This window comes from Ambystoma mexicanum, chromosome 10 (assembly GCF_040938575.1).
Source record: "Ambystoma mexicanum isolate Mex_15411 chromosome 10, UKY_AmexF1_1, whole genome shotgun sequence".
NCBI lineage: Eukaryota > Metazoa > Chordata > Amphibia > Caudata > Ambystomatidae > Ambystoma > Ambystoma mexicanum.
In genome coordinates this window covers 889,251,644-889,271,956 of record NC_090932.1, presented here as the reverse complement: position 1 = coordinate 889,271,956, position 20,313 = coordinate 889,251,644, and positions in this window count along the sequence as shown.

The window sequence follows — 20,313 nt, the reverse complement described above, 5'->3', positions numbered from 1 at the left end:
CATACAGCCTGATGAAAGTATGTTTAATTTTGTGTACATATGCTCCACATTTCAGAGGTCTCAACCGCACCATAGACTGGGATGAGCCCCCCAGACCCCCAGGCTTCTGACTCCTTGATGGCTCCAGGCTTCCAGTGGGCCAAGAATCGCTTGAAGGAACCAGAACCACTGAGTGGACCAAAGCCACACATTTGCTTGCATATGCCAGACACGGCCTGTGAAGGATCTTCTTTGAGCTGTCGGGTCACGGGAGGCATTTGAACCATCTTGTTCAGAGAGCCAAGCAACTCAGTGATAGTTTGGACATGTGACGGAGAGCATGAGAGTGTCGTCTCCCACTTTTGAATTTAAGTTTGTTGAGGTGTATCAACAGGGTGACAATGGAATAGCGGCACAAGAGAGCACTGTACCCCGCCTGACGTAATTCCTGACAGCACCGAGTTTGATCCCCTCACCCACAACCATGCAGGTCCCACTGGTTCTTTGCCTCACTGCAAGCCCTTTGTCTTCAATGACATTCACCCCACACTGCATATCTGATACAAAATTTGCATTTGATTTTGATGAGGAGTATAAGAGCATTACATTGGAGAAGGGACTGTTTTTGTGACTGCAACATATCTGACATTACAATGGACAGCACTGAGTTTATCCCCTGCCGACTCCTCACCCACACCCACTTAGGTCATACCAGCTCCTTGCCCCATCACCAGCCCTTGTGCACCAATGATGGCTACTTGCCTTCCCTCTTTGATCTTATGTGTGCCACCTGCATATGGCTCCTCTGCATTGCTCTGTGGAAGAAGAGTGTTCCCCCCGATGGACCAGTTGATCATTGCAAACCATTTCAACAGGGAATAAGCAAGTCAATATCTGTAAACACTTGTTAAATGATATGGTCTGGGCACTGTTCAAGCATTTGGTCATTTTTAAGCAATATGAGCAGTGGTGTAAGCAATGGAACCTTGATGGATCAGACAACAAGACAGTAATTCCTCTTCTTCTCAGTGCCACCATCCTCACCTTTGTGAGTAACATACAGTCCATTCACATATTGGTTGTTACCTCGGTGCTTTGAGGCCATGCCAATGGGAAAAAGAACTATACAAATGACAAATTACATTACATTGTACTCCACAGCTACAGGGAGCACATTCTTAATGTGGCCTAACATCCTGAATCAGGCATATGGAGACAGGACCGGCCACCATGGCCACCAATAGTTCTCCCTTCTTTGTGGAGTGCCCCAGAGATGAACTTGGAATGAACTTTAGGTGGATTGCTTGAAATGTAACTTCCTCTTCAGATCTTGCCTGTTGATTTGTTCTAGGAATACTGGTATAGTAAAAGACAAAAACAGTGTTGTGCTTACCACCCATCCATGATGTAAGGATTCACAGAGGGCATGGGAGTATGGGAGTGTAAAGAGTCAGAATAATCATGGTTGTAATAAAAGAAAAGAAAACACTGGGCCTCATTACGACCCTGCTGGTCCGGAAAGAACGGTGGTGGTAAATCCGCCACCACCGTTCTTTCCAGACCGGCTGATTAAGAGTCCTGCAGGCGGGAGGTGTCACTCCAGCCAGGTCTGACCTGGTGGGTTTAACACCACCCGCCTGCAAGCGGACATGGAAACACAGGCACCATTACAGCATGGTGCCGGTATTTCCACTTCCCCATTCCCATGGAGTCCTGTGGGACTCCATGGGAATGGGGATTAACAGAATTTCACCTCCGGAATTACAGGGTCACCAGGGTTGTAATGCCCTGGTGATTCCAGCAATCACGGCGGCGGCATGGTAATATGAGTCCGGCGGTAACCTGCCGGAATTTCCGGCACGGTTACCGACGGACTCGTAATGAGGCTCCTTACGAGTCACCCGGTATGGAAATAACGGTGGCGTTAAACCCGCCGCCACCGTTGTTTCCATACCGGGTGATCTCGAGTACTGCAGGAGGAGGTGTCATTCCTGCCAGGTCTGACCTGGCGGGTTTAACACCACCCGCCTGAAGGCGGACATGGAAACACCGGCACCATCACGAGATGATGCCGGTGTTTCCATGGTCCCCATTCCCATTGAGTATTATGGGACTCAATGGGAATGGGGATTTACCGAATTCCGCCTTCGGAATTCCTGGGTCACCGGGGTTGTAATGCCCCGGTAATTCCAGAAATCACGGAGGCGGAATGGTAATACGAGTCCGGCGGTAACCGAGCCGGAAAAACCGGCAGGTTACCGCCGGACTCGTAATGAGGCCCACTGTCCTGGTTACAAGTCTCACATTATGCACAGGGGGTGGAGGGAAGGGCAAACAGTTGGAATAAGAACATAAATAAAGCATGTCCTGTTTACCACCCAAACCTGAGGGAGTGTGTTGAGCTCTGATCTGCTCATGTGTTTTGAAATTGATGCGTTCATGGTTCCAGGCAGCGATGGACAGCAGGTATAGAGGTAGCAAGCATAGTACTAGTTCCAGGCAGCTCTGGACAGCATCTATAGAGATAGCCAGGATAGTAGTAGTTACAGGCAGCTCTGGACAGCATCTATAGAGATAGCCAGGATAGTAGTAGTTACAGGCATTGGTGGACAGCAGGTATAGAGGTAGCAATTATAGTAGTAGTTCCAGGCAGCTGTGGACAGCAGGTATAGAGGTAGCAAGCATATTAGTAGTTCCAGGCAGCTCTGGACAGCAGGTATAGAAGTAGCAAGCATGGTAGTAGTTCCAGGAAGCTCTGTACAGGAGATATAAAGTTAGCAAGCATAGCAGTAGTTTCAGGCAGCCCTGTACAACAGATTTAGAGGCAGAAAGCATAGTAGTAGTTCCAGGCATTTGCAGACAGTAGGTGTAGAGGCAGCAAGCATGGTAGTAGTTCCAGGCAGCTCTGGGCAATAGGTATAGAGTTAGCAAGCATAGTAGTAGTTCCAAGCAGCCCTGGACAGCAGGTTTAGAGGTAGAACGCATAGTAGTAGTTCAGTTCCAGGCATTGGCAGACAGTAGGTGTAGAGGTAGAAAGGATAGTAGTAGTTCCAGGCAGCTCTGGACAGCAGGTGTAGAGGTAGCAAGCATAGTAGTAGTTCCAAGCAGCCCTGGACAGCAGGTTTAGAGGTAGAACGCATAGTAGTAATTCAGTTCCAGGCATTGGCAGACAGTAGGTGTAGAGGTAGAAAGCATAGTAGTAGTTCCAGGCAGCTCTGGACAGCAGGTGTAGAGGTAGCAAGCATAGTAGTAGTTCCAGGCAGCTCTGGATAGCAGGTACAGAGGTAGCAGGTATAGTATTAGTCCCAGGTATTGGTGGACAGCAGGTATAGAGGTAGCAAGCATAGTAGTAGTTCGGGGCAACTCTGGAGAGCAGGTATAGAGGTAGCAAGCATAGTAGTAGTTACGGGCATTGGTGGACAGCAGGTAAAGAGGTATCAAGCATATTAGTAGTTCCAGGCAGCTCTAACCAGCAGTTATGGAGGTAGCAAGCATAGTAGTAGTTCCAGCCAGCTCTGGACAGCAGGTATAGAGGTACCAAGCATAGTAGTAGTTCCAGGCATGGGCGGACAGCAGGTATAGAGGTAGCAAGCATGGTAGTAGTTCCAGGCAACTCTGGACAGCAGGTATACAGGTAGCAAGCATAGTAGTAGTTACAGGCATTGGTGGACAGCAGGTATAGAGGTAGCAAGCATTGTAGTAGTTCCAGGCAGCTTTGGACAGCAGGTATAGAGGTAGCAAGCATAGTAGTCGTTCCAGCCAGCTCTGGACAGCAGGTATAGAGGTAGCAAGCATAGTAGTAGTTCCAGGCATTGGTGGACAGCAGGCATAGAGGTAGAAAGCATAGTAGTAATTCCAGGCAGCTCTGGACAGCAGGTATAGAGGTAGCAAGCATAGTAGTAGTTCAAGGCACCTCTGTACGGCAGGTATAGAGGTAGCAAGCATAGTAGTAGTTCAAGGCATTGGTGGACAGTAGGTATAGAGGTAGCAAGCATAGTAGTAGTTCCAGACAGCACTGGACAGCAGGTATGGAGGTAGCAAGCATACTAGTAGTTTCAGGCATTGGTGTACAGCAGGTATAGAGGTAGCAAGCATAGTAGTAGTTCCAGGCATTGGTGGACAGCAGGTATAGAGGTAGCAAGCATAGTAGTAGTTCAAGGCACCTCTGTACAGCAGGTATAGATGTAGCAAGCATAGTAGTAGTTCAAGGCATTGGTGGACAGTAGGTATAGAGGTAGCAAGCATAGTAGTAGTTCCAGACAGCTCTGGACAGCAGGTATAGAGGTAGCAAGCATACTAGTAGGTTCAGGCATTGGTGGACAGCAGGTATAGAGGTAGCAAGTATAGTAGTAGTTCTAGGCAGCTGTGGCCAGCAGGTATAGAAGTAGCAAGCATAGTGGTTTTTCCAGCCAGCTCTGGACAGCAGGTATAGAGGTAGCAAGCATAGTAGTAGTTCCAGGCAGCTCTGGACAGCAGGTATAGAAGTAGCAAGCATAATAGTTGTCCCAGCCAGCTCTGGACAGCAGGTATAGAGGAAGCAAGCATAGTAGTAGTTCCAGGCAGCTCTGGACAGCAGGTATAGAGGTCGCAAGCACAGTAGTAGTTCCAGGCATTGGCAGACAGCAGGTATAGAGGTAGCAAGCATAGTAGTAGTTCCAGGCAGCTCTGGACAGCAGGTATAGTGGTAGCAAGCATAGTAGTAGTTCCAGGCATTGGTGGACAGCAGGTATAGAGGTAGCAAAAATAGTAGTAGTTCCAGACAGCTCTGGACCGCAGGTATAGAGGTAAGAAGCATACTAGTAGTTCCAGGCAGGCATTGGTGGACAGCAGGTATAGAGGTAGCATGCATAATAGTAGTTCCAGGCAGCTCTGGACAGCAGGTATAGGGGTAGCAACCACAGTAGTAGTTCCAGGCAGCTCTGGACAGCAGGTATAGAGGTCGCAAACACTGTAGTAGTTCCAGGCAGCTCTGTGCAGCAGGTATAGAGGTAGAAAGCATTCTAGTAGTTCCAGGCAGCTCTGGACAGCAGGTATAGAGGAAACAAACATAGTGCTAGTTCCAGTCAGCTCGGGACAGCAGGAATAGCGGTAGCAAGCATAGTAGTAGTTCCAGGCATTAGTGTACAGCAGGTATAGGGGTAGCAAGCATCGTATTAGTTCCAGGCAGCACTGGACAGCAAATATAGAGGCAGCAAGCATAGTAGTAGTTCTAGGCAGCTCTGGGCAGCAGGTATAGAGGTAGCAAGCATTGTAGTAGTTCCAGGCAACTCTGGACAGCAGGTATAGAGGTAGCAAGCATTGTAGTAGTTCCAGGTAGCTCTGGACAGCAGGTACAGAGGTAGCAAGCATAGCAGGCGAAGTAACTCACATGTTGTAATGAACTACGAATCAGTGGAATGTCATCTTCAGAACAGGGTCCTGTAAACTGTGCAGAGCATTAGCAGGAGGGGAAACAAGGCTTGTGAAGGTCTGTGATTTAATTGCAAATAGTTTGCAAGGGGCCAAAGGCGATACCAGGCACTCTGCATGGAGGCTAACTTCCACATATCTGTGCTGTGCCCTCGCCAAACAGCAAACCAAAACCAGTCAAAAAGGTTGTGTACACATACGTTGCATAGACAAAATGTGTGACTATGGGAATCCCAGTGTATCGGTTTCTTTTCTTTTCATACTGTTTGTGGGTTAAAACGTGAAAATAATATGAAATAAAATATAACCAAAAAGGCAACAAAATAGGCTAACAGAGGTTAATTATTAGTCATTTTTTAAAAGCAAACTGAACTGTTATGTAAGGAGGAACCTGTTTTCACTAGTTGTTCCTGTTTATTATTTGTTTTGTTTGAAGACGTCAAAACCAAAGCACCCAATTACATTTTAATATAGGTCATTCGCAAAGGGCATTGATGTAGGGGAGAGTCAAACCCAACTCATTCTTGCCATGGGAGTTGGATGCTCTCTCTGATTCACAACCAATGCCTTGACGATGAAGGAGCGTAGATGAGCCTCCTTCCATTCTCATATGTCACAATGCACTTGGCTCAGAAAAAACCTTGTGTATGGGCACCCCAGTTTCCTTCTAATGACACACAGTGGAGAGAGTGGAGAGGTGCATTTAGTTTCATTTTAATGATGGGAAAAAGTAATTCAAGCAGGTGACACTCAACCAGTCAGCAGGTCTAGTTAACAGGGAAAAGGGGAATTGTTTAAGAAACACCCCATGCACATTATCTAAAATGCAATTTCAAAACGCACAGAGCACTGTCCCACATTGGGCCTGATCACGACTTTGGCGATAACGCTGGCGGTATTAGCCCTACAACTGAACTCACAGGCGCTATAAGCGCCTGATGACGAGTTTGGCGGTAATGTAATTCTGCATTCCCTATTGAGCCCATTCGGGAATGCCCCATTCCGGCGGTAATAGCGCGAATTTTCGGCGGATTTCCCCCCAGCTCAGAGCTGGGGAGAAATCCGCCGAAGTCCTGATTTGGCAGACTCTTAAATCCGGCGGTAATAGTGCTACCGCCGGATTTAAGGGTTACCGCCAAAGTCGTGATCAGGCCCATTATTAAAGACAAACAAACATTATATGCACCAAATGCAAATAAAAACCACACACACGCGCGCATACCCACGCCCCCCCCCCCCAAGCTCAATATTGCAAAATAAAGTATTCTTTGTATGATCTTTGGCTGACGGCTCAAAGAAGCTTTATGGAACCTTTGGATAGGCGCTATGAACAGTCAAAGATCATACAAAGAATTTGAGATAAAGAGGATCTGATGATAGATCCCAGAAAAGTCACCAGGGAGCTTACAGAAAATGTGTGAAGGCATTTTAACTCACAGAGGTCACAACAGGCAGAATTGGGTCCCTGAAGATGGTTCATGGACCAAATTGCATTGGACAATATAGACTGCTTGTATCTTTCAAATAAACTTTCAAGGTGATTTCTAGACCACACAGTGCAAATGTGGGTATTTTGGCAACAGGACCTCATATTGGAACTATTACAAACTATTAATGTTTACCTTTGAAGGAAATTAGCGGTGCCCACTCAGTCTTTTCCGCTCACAAAATACATTTCATTGATTCATGTGCATTTTCAAAAGACATAGAACACACTTCCATCTATCTGAAAGCATGCCAAAACATAACACGCTAACAACAATTTCATTACTATTGTGCCGTTTTCTTGGTTACTGGGCACTTAATGAAAAATGTATATTTCGTAGGTTTTGTAACGGTTATATAACACGGCACACTCCAGCCAGGGATTTCTTCCACTGACAATGAATGTGGCGCACAATAAAAAGGCTTTTTATTTTTATTTCAACCCTGGGTTCTTCATTTGAGTAGCCCCCCCCAACCAATCTCATACCCACCTTAACAAACACCCCGTGTCCCAATGGATCAGGGACCAGGCCGGTGTGTAACAATATATGTTAATGTTATGGTTCAATGAAAAATCAGAGCAAAATCAAATAATTGGGCAGCAACCACCAATCTGGTGGCAATACAAATACAAAGATTCTCACAATACAGTTAATTCAAACTCTCCAAAATGTACATGAATCTTAAATGGCAAGACAAGAAAACAATCTAAAGCATGTGATGTTGCAAAGGTTAAGCACTCGCCCTGCAACACTCACCCCCAAACCTCTGCTAACTTAATTGCTTTTGGATGGATAGCAGTAGCAAGGTGTCAGGATGAAGAGGGAAAAATGGAATTGTGAATTCAGCCCTACACTCCAAGATGGGAAGCCAAAGAAGAAAATTAAAACTTGTTTTAGGAGCAAAACAGCATAATCTGATGTTACTTGTTACTCGCATGGTTGCTCAAAACCATGGCGGGATACCTAGGACAGAAATTCTTGCTGCTACACTTGAGAGATAAGGAAGCGTACAGATTACTAGCAGGGCATCAAGGCAACGCGAACACAGGTAAGAACATTGATTTGGAATGAAAACAACTGCAAAAAGAAAACACACACGCACAAATGGGAATTTTGTTTCACACAGGATTGGTGCTGACAGCAGCCAAGTAAAGGGCTTAGCTGTCAAAATCGGAAATCGGTTTCAAGGAGGAGAAACAAAGGCATATGCAGGTAAGATTCTTGAGAAAGTAGTCACTCATAATGGATTACAGTTTGGGTTTTTATATGGGATGAATGCAAATCTAAATTGGTAGGAAAGCACAATACACAGGCAAATTAGCTTTTTTGTTAAACAAAGATTATTTCTGTTGAGACTATATCTTAATGGCTATAATTATTAAAGAAAGGTGCATGACATGAGGTGGTTGATTTCAAATGGCAACCAGCTCACCGTGAATCTCTTTATCGGAGAATTAATTGATTTAATTTCAAATAATGCTAAGGATGTATACAGACTATGGAAAGACTTATCAAAGAAATGAACTAACATACACAGGCTAATACAAATTTTTCTATGGAAAGGTGAATAGATTATACTGGCAATTTGGGATTTGAATCGGATTTCAATGGGGTGCAAGGGTCAAAAGAGTGGGCTATGGACTGGGGGATGTGATACTTACAATGTAAGCTTGAGTTTGGGGTTCTGGGCAGCCAGCGAGGTCTCTGGACAGCTAGCCAAGGAATTGCTCACTCTGGATGGCTGGGCCAAAGGATCTGGTCACTGGGACAGCTGGGCCAAGGGATCTGGTCACTGGGCTCTCCTGGATGGGATGCTGGACAGCTAGGCAAGGTCTGGTCACTGTGGACAGCTGGATAGGATGCTTGACAGCTAGGCAGGGGATCTTGAAGTTTGGGTTTCAGTGGATTGTCTCTTGTGTTTCCCTGTCTTCCCCTTATGTAGTCCAAATGACATAATTGGTTTACAATCTGGGGGGTACTCTGGACATACCCCTCTCCTGGGATAGGGCAGCCTACCAGTGTTCCCTCCTTTCTCTGGGCCGATTGGTTTCAGGGGAAATGACATCATGTGTGTGTTTGCATTTATGACCTTCCTTTGTCTCCCAAAGCTACTTTTTTTTACCAACAATGAGTTATCAATCAACACTTCAAATTCATACTAGCCACCGCCATAAGAAGTAAAAATGCGTATTCACTCAGTCACAGGGAATTGGACAGTGCAAACAGCAATTCTGTGTGAGGTCACATTGCCCTTTGGCACATTTAGGCCATTTTTATGACATGCATACAATTTAAAAATCTGCCAGTGGCTACACGTATTCCCAATAACATCTTGCATCTTCCCACTTAGTTTCAGATTTGTGCCATTTATAATTCACTCCTAAAAGCGTCTTTCGTGGCCATTTCAGTTCTCCGTGTGCTAGAAACTTGTACTTGGTCTCTTTTCCTTCTCCAAAAAATCCATGAAAAACTGGCATGAATATAAAATTACTGCTTATTCAGGGTGCTGTAAAAAATGTCTTAAAATACAAATATTCTTTAATGTCAATGGGTTGGATTTGTCACATATGTGGGCGGTGCTACAGCCCCCACAGAAGGCTGTTCCTGCCAGGCTTGGCTTGCAACAAAGGACTTTTATGATACCCTTTGAAGTTTCGACAGTTCCCCCGGCAGAGTGAATGCGGGAGGTAATTGCACCTCTCGGTCATGCACCAATCCTACTGGCTTCCTTTGCTCATTTTTGCAGGGCTGCCAGCTAGTCTAGTGGGCCGTGAACCTCACACTTTTAGCCTTTTCATTTGTCCTTGAGGGCCGGATGCAACTTTTACCAATGTTGGAGAGATGGCTTTGTCATTCAATTCAGTGCCTGGGCCAGAAAACAAAACCAGTTTTTCCGGCTTCTGAGTCCTTTTCATGGAAATCAACTTTTGTGAGAACAAATATAATGTACATTGTATGGCCAAACCCCCACGCACATATACAATAATATTTCTGTGCAAGCAACAGCTGTCATTTGACATTTGACTGTAAAATTACATTTTTCTTATTTTCTCCTTTTAAAGCACAGATGTGCACGCTTTTCCTTTCAAATTGCAAATGCGGTTCTGCCGCCTGCAGGATTATGTTTCAACTAATCTTTGGTAGGGCTTTTGCATAGACTGTTGGTTCAAGGACACAAAGAGATACTGCAAAGAGTTTCTTTGAAATTGACATGAGAAAAAAGAGAGAGCCGCGCTATTTCTTTCCTTTGCTGTAATTTGAGTGCAATGGTTCATTTCAAAACGAAACAAAAGCCGTGTTTGTGGGAAAAACAGAATTCTTTGCTCTTCGAGTACTTTATCAGTGAAACAATGCCGTTCTGGAGATGTATTGCCTCACTTCTTGGCAATCAGATGAAATACACATGCAGGACTGTGTTTAAATGGAGCACACACTTTGTGGTGTTTTAAAATGAAAGACGGAAAAAAATTGCAATGCCGTCTTGAATGCAGGTCATTTTCTTCTGATTTAATTGAAATAAGCAAATGCAGCCATTCTTTGGGTGCGGCAGTGTTCAAAGCTCGCCACTCATGTGGCAAGTAGATAGATACACAGCCACCGTTGTGGCATTGTTTAAATTAGTTTTTTTTGTTGTTGTAGGGGAGTCCTGATTTGGGCCTTAAATGTACCCCACAGATTCCCCCCTGTTCTTCTGTGACTTTTTGTAGAGGGAGAGTAGAGCAGAGTGGGTTAATTTGGTGGAATTCTCCTCCTCCGGGAGTGGCACTCCAGGATCCCCTTCCGTCTTTTGGTTGGAGGGTATGGGGCTGCACTCTCTTCCTTTCTTCCCTTCCAGGTCCCTGGGGTGATCCTCACCATGCTAGAAGGTAATGAGGTTAATTATCTAGTAGAAGATGAAAAACAAGTTTTAGTATATTTTACTGACATTGTTCCTGGAAGCTTTACAACAGTGGAACCATGATTACCATCTACAATTGTTAAGATATGAATCCCTCTCATTTTTTGCAATCACACCAAGTAAATTACTCAACAGAACAAGGACAACAGTTGACTTTTATCACATCTTTTCTCATCTTTACAATAACATCAAATAAAAAGACTCCCTATTATCTAATCAGCCACAAGTCCTGCTCTCTTAATGTTTATGGGGATGGTACACTGTCGGGCAAGGCTTGGGATGGTGAATATTCTCCATTCTTTAACTTCAATTACCTACGGTAGCAATAGGGCTGACCGGAAGGATATTTTCAGGATTGCCAAGGCCCTTGGGGTTACCCTACAGTTGGGACCGGACTTGGCAATTAAAGAGATCCGAATTAATTGCAAATCAGTTGACAATGCCTAGGTAGAAGGCAGAGGGAACACCTATCATGACCCAACAATAATGCTCTATGCTTTTACCAGAAATAGAAATTTTTAGCATACAACTGATAAGCAGGAGATGTTTTGAATAGGGAATTTCCAGGCTTATTACCCACTGATAAACTGACTCAACAGTGGGAATGGTCTGAACTTTTGGGAGTTTTCTCAATAACGCTTCACTGATGAAGCTTTCTTCACCATTCAGGCCTACTCTGGCGAGAACAGGCTCCCCCCTCATTTACCTGAATGGGGAGGAACAGCTGTTCACCTTTTTTCTGAACATAGCAGAGCTTTGATGTGATTTTTCATCACTTTTTATCATGGGCCTTGGATTTTCAAATTGTGGATCGGTATAACATTTCAAGGTATTTCCTTCCAGTGTCAAATTCCAATTAAAACTGTAAGGAAGGTTGATTTTTGGGAATGGGGAGGAGTTCCCATCACCAGTTTGTTGTCCTACAGCAATTACAGTAATATCAGGTACTTGATTGTTCTGAAAATGGAACTCAACTTGGTCAGATCGCTGTTCAACCATGTGGCATGTATCATTTAGACTGACATAGTTGGCGCTCTGATTTAATTTTATTGGCTGGTTAGCCTGAGTCCAGAGGACCTTTTTCACACGGTGTAACAGGGGAGAAAACCTCCGAAGGAGTTCATTACCTAATAGACAGGGGGTCCCCTCTGGAGTCATGGAAATAACCAGGTGTTTCACCTTGTGTCACCCAATTTTAATCTCCAGATCCGCAGGCCCCTCGACGGGAAGTTCATTCACGTCAAAGTTCTGGAGTGTTCCAGAAAGAGGGGTGAGGGGAATTTGCTGGCTCTTCCCCCTTCCTGAATTAAGCTGCTCAAAGGCCCCTTTGGACGAAAGAGTGGCCTGGGATCCGGTGTGCGCCAGTGTTACAAATGCACATTGCCCTTGCACTCGGATGGGGGTATAAAACCTGCCTTCTTTCTCCTCCAAGGGGTAAAGCTGGGCTGTTAGTTTCTTTATTTTGGTCTCCGACACTGTGGGATCTTGGGTGGTTTTCTGTGTTGAGTTTGGGAATCTGTAACTAAAATTTGGCATCCTGAAATAGGTGGGATTTTGGAATCCCCTTTTTCCCTTGATTCTGTGCTGCCCCCATCTTCCAGGAGACAGTCACTCCAATCAGTTTGTGAGGAGGATCCCTCAATCATTGCTAAATTCTCAGGATGACCTTTCTGGGATTCAGGGATGGGCGATTCTGAGTCAGTCCCCATACCCACCCAGTCTGGGTTATGGTCTTTTGGGACCCATTTATCTTTGAGAGGAACTCCCCCATCCTTGAAGGAGAAGAGTTTCTTCCCAGAATCCTCCAACGATTCTTCCCCTTCAAACTAGAGGACACTGACTTACTCCACAAAATGGGTCTTCTTGGTCTCTTTGTTTCTCCTACCCACCCTCTGTTCCCTGGGTTGCAGTTTTTTGGGGTTAGGGGTTTTAAGTTCTGGTTCTGGGGTGTCTAGGGCTTTTCATGGTTGAGAAAGGAAGCTTTCTCTAGGGCTTTGCATCGCCCTTCTTCCCGTGCCTCCTCCTCGGGAATCCGTTGGTTATCGGGGTTCTCTGCCTGTCATTGTTCCGGGGTGCAAGACCCTGGATTCGAGCTGTTCTGAGCCGCCATGTTCAACGGAGGGTTCTGCTGAGCCCTCAACATGCGACTCAGGTCTTGAGTTCTGGACCTGGCGCTACAGTTGGGACACCCACTCTGGCTGGTACTGGGCTCTTCTGTCCAATCTGGGTTGTTCACTGGAAGGGTAACTGTTCCTTCTCCCTGAGTAACCCAGGTATTGAGAGTTTCCTGGTAGCCTTCCACCCTTGACCTCCCCTCTCCCTGATTTGGTGGTCTAGACTCCTGAAAGCAGGGAGAGTCAAGAGGGTTGTCCTGAATGTTGGGGTTTTGAGGGTACCTGGGGAAGAAACTTAAACTAGGATTTGGAAGATTACTGCCCTCCTGAGGGAAGTTTGGAGGGAAATTTCCTGGGGCCGTACTCACCTGATTGGATCCCCCCTTGGGCCGGTAGAGTCCACATGTACCCCAAGATGAGTCTGTTGCCTTTATAACTAGGGCTGATTTAATTGGTTGAGTTAGGGGGCACATTTGTGGCGTACCCTGCCTGACTATCACCTGTTTGTGACTGGTCAGTGGGTCTTCTCTGCCTCTGATTTATTTTAGTTAGAGGAAGGTGTAGTTTTAGGCTCCCCCAATTTCTAGATCCATAATGGGGGTAACCTTCACCTCCGCCACCTTGGCAGCAGCGGGGGTGTTCGTTTGCTTGAGGTTTTTGGAATGATTCTTGTTTTCTACAGGCTTTTGGACCTCGTAGATCCGGGTAGCTTGCTCTACAACCCAGTCCAGGGTCCTGTCATCATGGGAATCCCTTACCAAATGTGTCATGATGTACTTCGGGAGGGCATAAAAATAGGTATTTATAAATTCCCTACTATTCGTGCGCACCTGTCTAGTAGTTTGTGCGAACGCCCATTTCAATTCCTGAACAAATTCTCTCTGGCCTGATCTTCTCCGCACTGCAGGTTGTAGACCACCTTGCGAGCCTCCTGAGGGTTCTGGTGCATGGAGAAGTGCTTCGAGATGGCCCCCTTGTAGGTGGACCACCTTGAATGGTTTTGATCATTCAGCCCAGCAAAGAAGCTGGAGTACTCTGGGGAGAATGTCCATTTGGCAAATTCTATAGAGTTCTGATATTTTTTTTATATCAAAAGACACCATCATCTGGTCATATAGCTCCAGATGCTCCCAGACTGAATATTTGGCCTTTTTATGGTACAGGGTCATGAAACTTCTAATAGCTTTTATCTGTCTAATGGGGTCTTTCACCAGAGTTCTCTTTTGTTTGGCAGCCTTCTTTTTCTGCTACACCTGAGTCCATTCGCCCTCAGACTCAGGGCTGCTACTATTTGAGGTCCCATCCCTTTCCTTAGTCGCTCCCTGATTCTTTGAGCTTGGGAGTCTCTCCCAGAATGATGGGGCCTATTCTCTTCTCCTCTGTGGTACTTTGGGCTCTCTGGGTCACTTCCTGTGGATGCCCTCTTTCGCACAGGGGAGTAGTCATCTGACTGCTCCCTGCTTCCATGGTTAGTGGAGAACTCCCCCCACCTGCCTGATTGGGTGGAGGTTTTCAGAATACTCTTTTTGAGCCCCAACTCGGACTCCTTTTTCTCTGCAAAGCAAACCAAGTGGTTCCTTTGTAGCTGATGTTTCTGCAAGTCTAGCTCCCTGATTTTTTCTTCATAGGAGTCTTCCTGGTCCGATCCATCAGCCATAATATTTTTTAACCAGAACAAGGACGCCCGTCCATCAATCTCTAATGGATGCTGACCTGCCGGCTCAATCATGCTAAGCTTATTTGAGGCTGACTGTCTCATGGTTTCTGGTTCATGTGAACATGTTGATATGAAATGAGCAGTGTCTTGCGTATACAGGGGGGTAAGTTGACTTGAGGCCCTTGGTGCAGAGGGCATCACACTTTGATTAGGGGTTGTGCTGCCACTCTCTGACTGTTCAGGGTTTCTCAAGCCTTGATTTAACCTAGCACACTCTTTTTCTAACTTCCCCAGTTTCTTCTTCTCAGCCCCTACCTCTTGATAGTATGCAAAGACCTGAGCCTTATGCTCTGCTATCAGGGCTTGACTGACCTCTATTACCTTCCCTGGTGCTACTACATGGCTCTGGAGTCCCCTATTCTCATCACAAAGGGCCTCATTTATTTTCTGGGCCTCTTGTATTGCTTGGGGATCCTCAGATCATTTGTGTTGCAGGAGATGCATTTCCTGTCTGTCGACATTTTTGGCCTGGGTGGTGTCTTCTAGATCACCTTGTACTTGTCTCACATGCCCCATTACATTTTCATACTCTACTTTAAGTCCAGTCAGTTCCTGGAGGCCTGACTCACTCCTCTCCAAGTCTGCCTTTAATCTGCACACTTCCCTACAAAGGGCATCTTTTCCTGGTACAAGGTGCCCATCTGTTCAGTCTGGTTATCCCTCTGTTGTTTTATAGCACCTAACTTCTGGCGTTCTTGGTCAAATTCTGTTTGGGAATGGAGTTCCTTAATAATGAACTTATTATTCTCCTTTTCCAATTGCTGGATTTGATTTTGTAAAGTGGTTATCTGCCCTGAGTAGACTCTATTGTATGTCACTTGTTGGTTTAATTTTAGTCGACTCTCTTCTAGAGAGGCAACCCTTTCTTGGAACTCCTCTTTTAATGTAGCTAATTGGGCCCCCTGTTCTGAGTTGGTTTATTGCTGTACTGCCAACTCTGCTTTTAACTGTTTGATGAGGATTCCTAATTCTGCTTTAATTCACTCTGGGTTTGATTTTAAAGGTCAGACTGATTTTTCCCAGAGGTGAGACTTTCTTGTTATTTTTCTTCCATAACTAACATGTGGAGATAGATGTAGGCAGTCAGTTGGATCATCTTAATCTGCTTGTCTTTGATGTTCTGAGTCATATAAAACTCAGTCAGGGCTTGATGTAACAGGCCACTGTCCTGCCACACATCCATGCTTATGGGGGTGACCTGTTGCATCATCCTAGATAGCCAGGCATCCTGCTCCTGTTCTGCCCATTCCCCTCTAATAAATAGTTTGGACATAAGGTGCTGCCTAGCCATGTTAATCTGTACGGTGCTCATTATGAACAGTGTTCTTCCTTTGTTTAGTTATCTATGCAAAGACAAAACTGTATCCTGCTCCTGCCTAGTTTATTGTTAACTTTACTTTACTTTGAGACAAAGGCCTCATACCTAGGGTATAAGTTTTGGGGTGGCACCTTTACAGTGTAACACAGTTTTCTAGCCACTAAAAGTATCACTACCTTCAATGAGTTAGCTTTCTGTAATAGACTGTCACGGGTCGAAACTCTCAGCTCAATCATGGCACGAGCCCCCACTGTTTAACGGTTTTATAACATGGCACACTCCAGCCAGGGACTTCTTCCACTGACAATGAATGTGGCGAATAATAAAAATGCTATTTATTTTTATTTCAACCCAGGGTTCTTTATTTGAGTAGGCCCTCAACCCGTCTCACACCCACCTTAACAAACAACCCATGTCCCAATGGATCAGGGACCAGGCCGGTGTGTAACAATATAATAAATATGAATGTGGTGGCAATACAAATACAAAGATTCTCACAATATAGTTAATTCAAACTCCCCACAATTTACATGAATCTCAAATGGCAAAACAAGAAAACAATCTAAAGCATGTGATGTTGCAAAGGTTAAGCACTCACCCTTCAACACTCACCCCCAAACTCACCCCCAAACCTCTGCTAACTTAATTGTTTTTGGATGGAAAGCAGTGGTAAGGGGTCAGGATGAAGAGGGAAAAATTGGATTGTGAATTCAGACCACCAAGATGCGAGGCCAAAGAAAAGAAAATTAAAACTCGTTTTAGGAGCAAAACAGCATAATCAGATTTTACTTGTTACTCGCACGGTTGTTCACAACCGTGGTGGGATAGCTAGGACAGACATTCTGGGCTTTCTTGAATGGGATCAGCTGCCCCCCCTTCATTCTTCCTGGATTCTGGTGTATGTGTCTGGATCTGGATAGATGGATGTGTCTCTGCTTTCCTGGATCTTGAAATCTGGGTTTCAGTGGATTGTCTCTTGTGTTTAACTGTCTTCCTTTTTTATAGCCAAAATGACATCATCGGTTTACAATCTGGTAGGGGAGTACTCTGGACTTACCCCTCTCCAGGGATAGGGCAGCCTACCAGCGTTCCCTCCTTTCGCTGGGCCGATTGGTTCAGGGGAAATGACATCATGTGTGTGTTTGCATTTATGACCTTCCTTTGTCCCCCAAAGCTACGTTTTACCAAAAATGAGTTATCGATCAAAACCTTAAATTTATACTAGTCACCGCCATAAGAAATAAATATGCTGATTCACTAAGTCACAGGGTATTGGACAGTCCGAACACCCAATCTGTGCGAGGTCGCAGCACCCTTTGGCACATTTTCACCATTTTTATGACATGCATAATATTTAAAATGCTGCCAATGGCTACATATATTCCCAATAACATCTTGCATCTTCCAACTTAGTTTCACATTTATGCCATTTATAATTCACCCTGAAAAGCATCTTTCAACCATTTTAATTCACCAAGGGCAAGAAACATGTACTTGATCTCTTTTCATTCTCCTAAAAATCCCATGAAAAACTGGCATGAATATAAAATTACTGCTTATTCAGGGTGCTGTAAAAAATGTCTTAAAATACAAATGTTCTTTAATGTCAGTGGGTTGGATTTGTCACATGTGTGGGTGGTTCTTCAGCCCCCACAGAAAGCTGTCTCTGCCAGGCTTGGTTTGCAACAAAGGACCTCTATGATGCCCTTTGAAGTTTTGACAGTTCCCCCTCCAGAGTGGATGCTGTAGGAAATTGCACCTCTCGGCCATGCACCAGTGCTACTGGCTTCCTTCGTTCATTCTTGCAGGGCTGTCAGCTAATCTAGCGTGGCTGTGAATCCTCACACTTTTGGCCTTTTCAGGTGGCCTTTTGGGCTGGTTCACTTCTGGATGCAACTTTACCCAATGCTGGAGGCAGGGCTTTGTCATTGAATTCAGTGTCTGGGCCAGAAAACAAAACCAGTTTTACTGGCTTCTGAGTCCTTTTCACGGAAATCAACTTTTGTGAGAACAAATATAATGTACATTGTATGGCCAAACCCCCACCCACATATACAATAATATTTCTGTGCGAGCAACAGCTGTCATTTGACATTTGACTGTAAAATTACATTTTTCCTTTCAAATTGCAAATGTGGTTCTGCCTCCTGCGGGATTATGCTTCAACTAATCTTTGTTAGGGCTTTTGCATAGACTGTGGGTTCATGGACACGAAGAGATACTGCAAAGAGTTTCTTTGCAATTGACATGGGAAAAGAGAGAGAGCTGCGCTATTTCTTTCCATTGCTATAATTTGAGTGTGATGGTTCATTTTAAAAGGAAACAAAAGCTGTGTTTGCAGGAAAAACAGAATTGTTTGCTCTTCGAGTACTTTATCAGTGAAACAATGCTATTCTGGAGATGTATTGCCTCACTTCTTGGCAATCAGATGAAATACACATGCAAGGCTGTGTTTAAATGGAGCGCACACTTTGTGGTGTTTTAAAATGAAAGAATGAACAAAATGCAGTGCCGTCTTGGTGCAGATCATTTTCTTCTGATTTATTTGAAATAAGCAAATGCAACCATTCTTTGGGGGTGGCAGTGTTCAAAGCTCGCCACAAATGTGCAAAGTAGAAAGAAGCACAGCTATTGTTGTGACATGGTTGAAATACATCTTTTTGTTGTTGTAAGGAAGTTGTGCTTCGGGCCTTAAATGTACCCCACAGTGTAATCCAACTTTGTAGAATGAAGACAGATCATGATTGATGGATAATAATATTCTAGCAAACAAAAAGAAATAGCAAAGCATACTGACCTACAAAGACAATTTAGAGGCCATGGTGTTTTTAACAATGCAGCATCCTGCACTGAAATACACATCCCCATCTCATAAAGAATCTGTTAATTATTGCAATAAACCAAGCAGAAACAATCCAAAAATGAAACATATACTTCAAAATTATGTCTTTTGGGTCTTCATGTTCCCATGACGAAGGGCTGGTTCAGCAACACTACCCCCAACCCAACCACATACATCATACACACAGACTCTATGCCACAAACAGCAAAGAGATATTCCATCTTACCAGCAGTGACAGTAAAATGACCCCCTATAGACACCCATTATAATAAAAAGTATCTACATTTACTAACAGCCCCACAATACACACTCAGGTAACATATACATCAACAATAAGACAAAACAAATAACATTGCATAACACATATCAAATATATGATCTTTGACCAATTCCAGTGCTTCCCATTGTTCCATGCCATATAACAGAACAGGAGTGTATTTAAGGATGTAATAGGTCCATGCTGGCACTGTTGAAAATTAGCCGTATTTTCTCATTAAGATTTTAGTTTGAGATATTCCTATTAATACCTTTTGCTGCAATCTTTGTATATGACTTTGATTGCATTGGCCGGTGTCAATAGTCATGCCCAAATAGATGTATTGACTCACAATATCAATGTTTGCATCCTGTATGGCCCAATTAATTGTGTTGCGAGTTGTCTTTTTTGGTGTATACATAAGAATTTTGGTTTTCCCCAAATTTATACTTAGATGATTAGTTTGAATATATTGGGACGGAAAGTTAGTAGATTTTGAAGACCTTTCGGGCCTTTAGAACAAAGCACAAGATCATCTGCATACAACAATGCTGCTGTGGACCTACCATCCAATTTTGGCACATCTGTTAACTGGTTCTTAAAAATCTCTTTGATATCATGAATAAAGAAGCTGAACAGAGCAGATACCATTATACACCCTTGTTTCAAGCCCCTAGCAGTTTTAATCAGCGGAGAGAGAATCCTTCTGCATTAAGTCTTATCTGTATGGAGGTTTCTGAGTGTAGTGGAAAAATAATGTCTTTTAGTGTTTCTGGACATTTTGCTATTGACAGTTTAGCCATTAATAAAGACTGGGATACTGAATCAAAGGCGGCATTAAAGTCAACAAATGCCAAATATATTGGCTTTTGCTTTCTCGTGTTTGACTCTTAATTGCACTTATGCATGATAAATTAATAGAGGTCCCCATGCCGGGCACGAACCCAGTTTGATTAGGGTCACGTTTTTGACAAGCTTTGGTCCAAGAATGAAACTTCTTTAGAACGATTCTTGCAAAATTCTTGCCTGGTGCATCTAACAGTGCGATCGGCCTATAATTACTAGGATTAGATCTATCGCCCTTTTTGAAAATAGGTACCACTATCGAGTTCCGCCAGGAGTCAGGAAAACTTCTGTTAGTTACAATGGTTCTAAAGATTTTGTCAAGGATGTTTGCCCTAAGAGATGGGTTCGCTTTGAACATGCAATTGCTTAAGCCATCCGGGCCTGCTGCTCTAGATCTACTTGAGCGCTTAATTAGGTCTTCTATTAACATGGGGGAAACCTCCAAAT